Source organism: Vespa mandarinia, chromosome 21, assembly GCF_050613455.1.
Source record: "Vespa mandarinia isolate Hongniang chromosome 21, ASM5061345v1, whole genome shotgun sequence".
Lineage (NCBI taxonomy): Eukaryota > Metazoa > Arthropoda > Insecta > Hymenoptera > Vespidae > Vespa > Vespa mandarinia.
The window spans coordinates 1877542-1885963 of NC_140830.1; positions in this window are offsets into that span (position 1 = coordinate 1877542).

Genomic DNA, 8422 nt, shown 5'->3' on the forward strand with positions numbered 1-8422 from the left:
ATGTAATTTTAATAATAAATTTCATATATTGAAATTTCATAAATTTCAATAACGAATGTTGAAATTTCTATATACACATATACACTCACACACACACACACATACATACATACATATATACATACATATATATATATATATATATATATATATATATATATTTTCGAGAAGATGAAAAAAAAAGGAAAAAAGAGAGGAAAAACAAAATGATCGTTCCGATACCGGAAACGAGGTTGCATAGTTCCCTTTGTAGAGATATATTCCGCTAGAGTAATTTGAAGTGTCGTCTATCGGGCCCTGGAAATGGCTTTCGAGGAATCGTTTTACGTTTCTATCCTCTCCTTTCCTTTCGTTGTGTCGAGCAAAGAGCGAGAAGGGCTCGTTCATCCGTATCGGCGCTACCCGTGACTCCCGTTAACCGTGTGATACCCTAAAAACCATCTCGAAATAATTAACTCTGGAGCCGACCTCATTACGCCTTTTAATGAGGTGCCACCCGGCTGATACACGAAGGGTAGTCAAAAAAATGCCATGCAAAGGAACGACGGTCATACTAAACCGAATTTCGTTAACATGTGTCTTTGTATAATACAGGAGAGAAAGAGAAGGAGATAGAAAGAGATAAAAAGAGAGAGAGAGAGAGAGAGAGAGAGAGAAAATGGAAGGATATTGATTGATAAAGTAAATTTATAAATTTTTATATCTGCTATTAAGAAAAGATATAAGAACATTTTAGATCGTATTAGAATGAGTTTATTTAGAGCATCCTATTAGGCACTTTAAAATCGGACGTTATTCCATCAAGTACTTGACATTTTCTAATGCTCAAGTTCTTTCGCATATACTCGTCCCTGGATCGAGATAAGTTGTCCCTGTGATGTGATGAAAAAAAAAAAAAGAAAGAAAAAAAAGAAAGAAAAAAAAGAAAGGAAGAAAGAAAGAAAGAAGAAAAAAACCACTTGTTTAGAAGTTTTGACACTAGGCATCCTGTTGTGAGATAAAAATTTATAGATCGATTTTATATATATATTTATTTATTTATTATATATTATTATCATCATTGTTTTTTTTTTTCTTTTTTTTTTTTTTATTATACGTACAAATATATAGAAAATAATTCAAATTATTTTATCACAAATATTTTTATAATTATAATTCGAACAATTTTACTTATACGTAATTAAAAAAATACATTCGAATAATTTTAATAATCTAAATGATTATTATAAAATTATTATTAAATTATAATATAATATATAATACTTACGTAATTATAAAAATAATTGAAATTATTTTTCAACAATAATTGCATCTTTCTAAAACAATTCGAATATTATTTTATCATAGACATTCACATTATCAGTGTCAATTTAGAAATCATTCGAATATTAGTGAATATAGTAAATAGTAAATAGTAAATAATAAATGTTAAAGAAATTCTTTGAAGTCGTTAAGAATGAAAGAGCGAAAGGAAGTGTGAAAGAGATAGGGAAAAAGAGAGAAAGAGAGAAAGAGACGGAAGTTAGGAAATTGACGTCTTTCAAAGGTATCGTTCACACTTTCCCAGAACGTTATAACCCAACACAAACTATATTTCTCTCTCTACAAAGAGGAATCGATGAGAATACTGCCGGCTTGTATCTATTTTTGACGATGCTAAGGAAACTTCAACGGTGTTTTTCCGGTCCATCGTTCAATGTCTTTGTATATCCGTGAGAGTATTCATGTACTATGGTGTTCAACACAGATCAAAAAAAGAAAGAAAGAAAGAAAGAAAATGAAAGCGAGAGAGAAAGAGAGAGAGAGAGAATTTTTTCTTAGACTTAGATAAGTTAAAAGAAAAAAAAAAGAAGCGAAAAAAGCAAGAAAGAAGAAGAAGAAGAAGAATTCGATGACAAGTTGGCAATTGAAGGAAATGAAAGGAGAAAGAATGTGTTGGTGGTGTTGGTGGGAGGGTTGTGGTTAAAAGGGAGGAAGTCTGAAAGGGATGATGTGGGTGGGTGGAAGGGAGGGGTGGGCGTCTGTTAAAAAAAAAAAAAAAACTCTTTCAAACACAATGGATCATAAGATTCCCCTATTATCCTTATTCTGGATTGAACGATCGAAAGAAACAGAACTGTTTAAGAAGGAAAGAGAAAACACTATGGAGGTGTATATATATATATATATATATATACTATATAGTCGAATATATGTATACTAACGAGGCTAACTTTAAGAGTAGGTTGGGAAAAATGTTCTTTACCAGTCTCGGCATCTACTATTGGCTACGTAAGATAACCGATGACATAGCTTTCGACCAATCGACGTTAAACTGGGCGTCGCATTCCGAAGACTTCCTTGCAATAATATTTGCACTGGCCCGTCTTATATCCATTAACCTCGATCGTTGTCTTCTTAGTCGTCGTCTTTAGTCGTTCGAGATGCCATTTGCTAAATTATTTATCGACTCTCTCTCTCTCTCTCTCACTCTCACTCTCCGTCTCTCTCTCTCTCTCTCTCTCTCTCTTTGTCTGTCTTTCTTTTTCTCTTTTTTCTAGCCGCACTACCACCAGTTATTTTTCTTTTTTTTAATCTCCTTGACCGTCCATTTTTCTCGTCTATATATCGATATTTTTTTTTTCTTTCTTTTCTTTTTTTTTTAGAGTACTTCCCAAACAAATCTCGATCTCTTTTGATCGGTTTAAATGTATTTATACGACCTATTTTTTTATGGTTCTTTTTTTCTTCCTTTCCTTTCCTTTTGTTTTGTTTACCTGTTTTTTTTTTCTTTTTTTTTTCTTTTTATAATGTTTCGAACTCCACGAATTTCTCAAAAAAGTGAGCCGGTCGTTTCAACTTTTTTATGGTTTTCTTTTTTTTATATCTCTTTTTTCTCCACTTTTTTCCTTTTTTTTTTTTTTCTTTTTATCATCATTTTTGTAATAGATCGAATTATTCGAGGAAGGAAAGAAAATTCTCTATGAAATATTATTTCATATTATGATCGTTTATTATTATTATAACGTGCTAATATAATCTCGCAATTATAAGATATAAAAATACTGTATGTCAGAGACGCGCGTGCTTGGTGTTGTTTTGTGACAGGGGGTTGGGTGCAGGGTGGGCGGTGGGTGTTTTTTTTCTCTCTCTTTTTCCCCCTTCTTTTTTCCTTTTCGTGAAAAAAATGACGAAGTGTAATACAAAGAAAATGCACTTAATGGTAGTAACAACGAAGGAATGGTAATCTACAATTTATTATCTTAAATGTAATATATATATATATATATATATTTTTTTTTTTTAATTAATATTAATATTAATATTAATAATATTATTTATATTTGTAAAATGAATATGCCGTAATTATAGTATGTACAATAAGTAAGAAAAATAAGATTTGATCGTCGTGATATAAATCGTAAATAAATTATTGCATTATCCGGCCGACACAATTTTCTTTTTCCCCTTTCGTTCGATCCTTTATTAATTTATTTATTTGTTTATTTCTTTCTTTATTTTCTTTTCTTATTTCTTCTAATTTTATTCTTATACTTATTAATAATTATTAATAATTAATATACAAGGGACAAAATATTTTCTCTCATGTAATAAATACTCGACGATCCCTCGTTTAATAAAAAAAAAAAAAAAAAAAAAAAAAAAAGAAAAGAAAAAAAAACTAGTCGCATATTTACAATCAATTCATTTTAATCGGCTTAATTGGAAAATTAAGAGAAGAAATAAAAAAAAATAAAAAATAAAAAAAAGTAAAACAAAAAGAATTCTAACGTCTAACATATTTTTAATCTCAAGCATTTTCCTCTACATATACAATCTCACAAATTTTGGTATCACTAGCAGTATGTTTGAGAATATGAAAGATATTTTGATAGTATATAAAATATAATATCAAACTTAAATAATATCTTAAAAATATAGATAATTATATTACTAAGTATATATATATATATATACTTATTATAATCATTTGAAAAGTACGCAGCTTTTTCTTCCTTCTTGCTTTTTTTCTTCAACATTTAAATATCATACATGAAACGAAACACAAAACAAAACAAAGCAAAACAAAACCAAAAAAAAAATAAAAGAAGAAAAACAAAAAAATAAGAAAGAATAAAATAAAGATATCTTTCAAATGGCCCGTTATTGCATCGATATCAGATCTAATTTTAGATTGAAAGACAAGCAAAAAAAAAAAAAGAAAAGAAAAAAAGAAAGAAAGAAGAAAAAGATACAGATACATGAAGATATACAATTTCTGTCGTGAAAAATAATGTTTGTAAGATTTTAGATCTATCTAATTGAATATACATATCAATGTAAATATTATATATATATATATTAATTGAAATATATATTCTCGGTATAGAAGAGAAGGAAGCTGTTTCTTTTCTTTTTTTTTTTTCTTCCAATATCACGAAACTTATTTTTGTAAGTACTTATAAACAATAAGCTCTTAGTTTTATTCTCTTTTGATTTACGCAATGATTAAATATATATATATATATATATATATATATATATATATATATCATAATTCTCTCATTAGTTCTGCTTAAACATTTTAAATATCTAAGATAGACGAATTAGCAGGCACGTACCATTCCAATTCTAATATCTAATATCTAATTTATTCATTCGTTTAAGAATTTATTAATTTATTTATTTAATCTATTACTTAATCAGTATCAATGTATGTATATATGTATTTATGTATACATGTATGTCTATATGTATGTATGTATGTATGTATGTATGTATGTATGTATTTATTAAGCTGTTACAAAATTTTGCTGAAAATACGTAGGAAGGAATTGATTTTCTAAGAAAATGTCAAATGTCCTTGGAGTGTCTATCTGTTAGCATTATGGTTTTTCGTTGTCTAGGCCCCCGCGAGGCAAAGCAGCTGTCACACTCGTTCACTCGTTCGTTCGTTCTTTCTTTCTTTCTTTCTTTCTTTATTTCTTTTTTTTTTTTTTTATTTTTCCTTTCCTTTCCCCCCTCTAAACCGACCATCTTTTTTCTTTTTCCACCTCCGCCCCCCATCCCGTGTTTCTCATTCTCTCTTTTTCTTTTTCTCTTTTCAAGAGTAATAATACTGAAGAAGGGGTGTCGAAAATAAAAAAAAAAAAAAAAACAAAAGAAAATAAAAAAAAAATTATGGCCAAGGTTTACGCGTGGGGTATAATCAAAATGACGAACGGGGACAGTTAGAGCATTTTTGTTTTTTTTTCTCTCTCTTTTTCCTTTTTTCTTTTTGGATTTTTTTTTCTTTTTTTTCTGTTTTTTTTTTTTTTTTTTTTTTTTTTTTTTTATTATAAATCACGACCGAATTAAAATTACCCTTTGTAAATTGTAGATAATAGAAGATAAAGGACGAGAGAATCCATTTTTAAATCACAAAGAGTCGTATAAATTATCTCTCTCTCTCTCTCTCTCTCTCTCATCTAATCTCTCCATTTCTCTTTCACGCATATATCTAATAAATCTAAACGAACGAATGTTCTTTTATTTTTTTTTTTTCTATTTTAACGGTACCATAGTGATACAATCACAGTGACATATGCGAGTTATAAGATATCTTTTTTTTTTTTTTCTTCCATTCATTCTTCTTTCTTTTTCTCTTTTTTCTTTTTTTTTTTCTTTTATCTTCTGCGAATTAAGCAAACGAATTTGCAAACGTTTGTCCATGAAATGGGTCCAATTGAAAATTAAATTAGAGAAATAAAACGGGGGATGAAAGAAGAACCAAGAGAATGATGTAAATAACAAAGAAAGAATAGTTAGCTCTATCTATCTGTCTCTATCTCTATCTTTCTCTTCTCTCTTTCTCTCTCTCTCTCTTTCTCTCTCTTTCTCTCTCTCTCTCTCTCTCTCACTCTCTTAGACGTATAAATCTAAAAGCAGGAGTTTTGTTTTATTATTTAACAGCAAGACCGCCAAACGTAGAAACCTTACACAAAACACATACACACACACACATATATATATATATATCTGTATGTATGTATGCATGTATATATATATGTATATATGTATGTATGTTATTGGACGTGTGTGTCCAACGAAACAGGAAAATGTTGAGACACCAAACGTTGGGATGTCTCGACTAATTGAATTCAAAGAGATTTATGACCTAGGAGTGACTCGGGTGTCGCGGAAAAAAGGAGAAAGAAAAAGAAAAAGAAAAAGGAAAAAAAAAGAATAGAAAAGAAAAAAAAAAGAAAAGAAAAGAAAATACGCGTGAAGAAGATACGCGAACTCCTTTTTGGTTGTTCAACGATGTTCTATTAACTCAAGAGTAAGAAAATTTATTTCTTTAAGAAGAGAACATTGACAAATGTACATACATGCATACATACATACATACATAGATAGATACATATGATTTAATCGGATTAAATTATATATGAATTAGAACGGAGAATTATCGTCGAACGATATTTAAAATGGTATTATTACAATTTTATTTAGAATTTAATTGGAGAATGATAATTTGTACGAAAAGATCAGGTACGTCATTTGAATTTTTTTAAATCATAAGAAATGTTTTATCGAACGAAAATGTCGTCGAAAGATTTTACGATACCGAAGTAACCGTCGAGTTCTAAGTACATATTTACGTATATATACGTAAGTACGTAAGTACTTAAGCACGCGTAGAAGCATAAGAAGATACAAACGCATACACACACGCACATACATACATATATACATTGTATGTGCCTTCCCTTGATTTATGGACCGTTGATAACTAAAGCCATCAAAGACGTTTCGCGGCTCTGTCTTGTACTTTTAGCCGGATGCAATCTCAAGATCTATAGATCTTCATACCAAATGGAACATTGAAAAATCGTTTGCCGGATCCCTTTACCTCATACCACTCCTCCCACCCTCCCTCAAAAAAACAAAAAAAGAAATATCTGTCCATCCTTCAAAACATAATTAAAATTTCTTTGATTGTTTCTTTTCCTCTAAATCTCTAAATCTTTTCTCTCTCTCTCTCGCTCTCTCTCGCTCTCTCTCTCTCTCTCTCTATTTATCTATCTCTCTTTCTTCGTTCTTTTTTTCCTTTTCTTTTTTCCTCGTAAAATTATTTATTTTCTTTTTCCTAATTATCTCATTCGTTATCGTTCTTATTACAAAGAAAATCGTCCAATGCATTTTTTTTTTTTTCATTGCATCTCATGTCATTTCGATTAATTTGCATGATGTTTCTTGTCCTTAAGAGAAGAAAAAAGAATTCTTTTTCTATTAACTTTTCTTCTCTTGTTTTTATTTTCCTTTTCTTTTTTTTTTTTTTTTATTTTTTTTTTATTTTTGTTTTCTCCGTTTTCCTCGTTTTCCCCTCTTTTTTTTTTCCCCCTTTTTTTTTCCCTCCGGGCCACCAAGATTCATTGCCGCAATAAAGATGGTGCCGGTGTTTGAACGTAAGCGTATCTTCGTTAAGCGGACTCAAACGCGGTCCAAGGTTTACTTTTGCCGGTTTAAAATAACCGACTCCCTAACGAAAGATGTATATTCGCATATAGACGGCTCGGAGAATTTCGAAAGAGCGCCGAGAGAGCAACAACGTTCCTTGTTTGTTGGATCGATGATCGAAAATTTAAATTAAGGTGTGACGATATAAATTCAAGGTATACACATATATTTACATTTATATATATATATATATATATATATATAAATCCATTCTATTTTATCTTTAATAATTGTTCGATAAGTTTCGAAACGCTTTTTTTTTTTTTCTTTAAAGAAAAAAAAAAGAAGAGAAAATTATTATTCAATGTATCCAGAGTAGATCGATAAGTAAATAGATAATTTATTTAGAAAGGAATGTATTTAACTATATACATACATAAATACATATATATATATATTTATTATTACATAAATATATATATATTTATGTATGTTCATGGATAACGAACGAAAAAGTAAGAAAAAAAAAATCATCATCACGAACAGTTAATATAATTCTGTCATCCTTTATGAAAGAGAATATGCTTGTATCAGAGAGAGAGAGAGAGAGAGAGAGAGAGAGAGAGAGAGATGAAATAACATTGTACCCGACCGATAGGCGCCAAAATGCTCGTTAATTTTTTCCCACGTCTTTCTCTATTTCTCTCTCTCTCTCTCTCTCTCTCTCTCTCTCTCTCTCTCTCTCTCTTACACGTTTTCTATCCACCATATAACTTCCTTTTAGTATTAATTTTCGCAGTATCTTGTTGTTACCACGATGACGTTTGTCCGTGTAATCATATTTGATAGCCATAAAAAGTATAATAAAGTTATCGTAAAGCTTACTCGTCGTCACAGAGATTACGATCTTGACTTCTTTAGAAAGAGAGAGAGAGAGAGAGAGAGATTTCTCAAAGATATTCCAAATTATTTGGAAATCGTTCAAAGGAAACTCTAATGG